Raw genomic sequence first — 384 nt, forward strand, 5'->3', positions numbered from 1 at the left:
ACGGACGCTTGTACCGGAACTGTCTCCGAATCCTCGATTCCGTTTGTTGAATTCTGTATGTATGCAAATAATTTTAGCGATATGTACGTATTCGAAACATAGCATGAATTAATGAAATTATAACCAAACGAAAATGTCACATATGTAATAATAATTGTGCTTGGATATTTATCTATTTAAGATAAAAAAAAACTTGATGCATTTTACACACCGCCGGATATCCTGGCATCGCCTTTCCTGCCATGGTAAACATCCCATATATATATTTTTTTGTTACACTTTAATCTTGATACTGACTAAATGACTGAATTTAGAATATCAAAATATGAAACTCAAGCTCACACCCACCCACAATGCTAGAAGTAGATCCGGCACTGTTCTCAC

The sequence above is a fragment of the Penaeus monodon genome, chromosome 21, assembly GCF_015228065.2.
Source record: "Penaeus monodon isolate SGIC_2016 chromosome 21, NSTDA_Pmon_1, whole genome shotgun sequence".
NCBI classification, from domain to species: domain Eukaryota; kingdom Metazoa; phylum Arthropoda; class Malacostraca; order Decapoda; family Penaeidae; genus Penaeus; species Penaeus monodon.